Raw genomic sequence first — 1,726 nt, 5'->3', positions numbered from 1 at the left:
GGCGGAGGGGAGGTGGCGAGGGAGGAGTGCGAGGGGGGGGGGGGGGGGGGGGGGGGGTCGTCCGCCTCTGAATGCGCCTGCGTAGTGGCAGCCTCCGCTCCCCCTACCGTTGAGCTCACGCACCTTCTCCCCAGCAAGGAGTGCACCTGCGCCTAGGCAGGGTCGGTTGATTAGTGCCGCCTTGGAGCGCCCCCTAGTGGGGCACCAGCGCGGATAAAACAGTTGCACGCTTTCTTGCAAGAGGCATTTAGCGTTCAATGTCTGCCTGGCACTGGGCTGGGTGCAGCCACCTAAGCGAGTATGACCAGTGCTCAACCAGGGCCTCTATCAGGGAGGCCCTGATCACCACCGAGCGGGCCCCTGCTGTAGGCCACGGACGCCTGGGAGGCCGGGCACAGGCGCTGCAGGGAGAGGGCAGCAGGCGCAGCCGCTAGGGAGCGTGGTGGGAGCGTGGCGTGGCGGGGCGCAAGTTCCGCGGGGGCTTGGGGGTTTGGGGGCGCGGGGCCGCAGGGCGCAGGTCCTGGGCTGGGGCCCCCTGAGCCCCCGGGGCTGGAGCTGCCGGGCAGAAGCTCTCACTGCAGCGGTAAAAGGTGCTGAGCGCTGAGGAAATTGAGCTGTACGAGCTGGCCCAGGCGGCGGGCGGCGCCATCGACCCCGACGAGTTCAAGTGAGCGGGGCTGGTGGGGTCGCGCGCCCCCCGGAAGTCCCCACCTCTGCTCTCGCTGTCAGCTCGCTGGTCGGGAGGAGACTCCCGCCCTTGTCGGGTCTTCAAGGAGGGGCCTGGGTCCGCGCCGGGCGAGGAGGGCTCACCCGCCCCGCGTCTGTCCCCGCCAGGGTTCTGGTGGACCTGCTGAAGGTGAACGTGGCCCCCTCTGGCGGTCTTGGAGATGCTCAAGTCGGCGTGTGCCGGGTAGAGGCTGGCGAACGAGCCCCAGTACTCTGCGGCCGCGTCTCTGCTCACGTCCAGTGTGCCCGAGACCCGGGGGCAGAGCTGGGCCCGCTGTCCCTGCCCCGGTGGCAGGGGTGGCGGGGCAGGGAGGGGCAGGCGCTGCACAGCGGCGGCTTGGCCCTGAGCCTTGACCACGCTTGTCTGTCCGTCTCAGCACCTGCAGGGCCCATCCGTGGGCTCTGCTCCCTGGCCTCGCTGCTGTCCTTAGGAGGCATGCCCAGGCCAGGTGGACGCAGAGTGGGTGCCCCAGAGTAGTCCAGGTGGTCTAGGCCGCCTCCGCCTCCGCCTCTTTCCACCTCTTCACTCATGCCTCCATTCCACAAAGTCGGGAATCAAGAAGGCCTTTGGCTAAGGGCGGTGGCTCACGCCTATAATCTCAGCACTTTGGGAGGCCAAGGCAGGAAGATCGTTCGAGCCTATGAGTTTGAGACCAGTCTGGGTGACAAAGTGAGACCCTGTCTATTAAAAAAAAAAAAAAAATTAATGACAGTTTTGGAGGCCAGGGGCAGTGGCTCGTGCCTATAATCCCAGCACTTTGGGAGGCCAAGGCGGGCGGATCACTAGGTCAGCAGTTCGAGACCAGCCTGGCCAATATGATGAAACCCCATCTCTACTAAAAATATAAAAATTAGCTGGGTGTGGTGGTGGGCGCCTGTAATCCCAGCTACTCAGGTGGCTGAGGAAGGAGAATCGCTTGAATCCAGCAGGCAGAGGTTGCAGTGAGCAGAGATTGGGCCATTGCACTCCAACCTGGGCAACAGAGCGAGACTCCGTCTC

At 64.8% G+C, this 1,726-nt stretch overlaps 1 pseudogene; it reads left to right on the top strand.

Annotated features, from left to right (window-relative positions):
* Window positions 1-257: 257 nt before the first annotated feature.
* Window positions 258-1,204, top strand: LOC119469869 (annotated as a pseudogene).
* Window positions 1,205-1,726: the final 522 nt, after the last annotated feature.

Source organism: Cebus imitator, unplaced genomic scaffold (genome assembly GCF_001604975.1).
Source record: "Cebus imitator isolate Cc_AM_T3 unplaced genomic scaffold, Cebus_imitator-1.0 Scaffold919, whole genome shotgun sequence".
In the NCBI taxonomy this organism is placed as follows: domain Eukaryota; kingdom Metazoa; phylum Chordata; class Mammalia; order Primates; family Cebidae; genus Cebus; species Cebus imitator.
The sequence above is the reverse complement of the archived record's forward strand: the minus strand, read 5'-3'. Positions and strand labels throughout refer to the sequence as shown.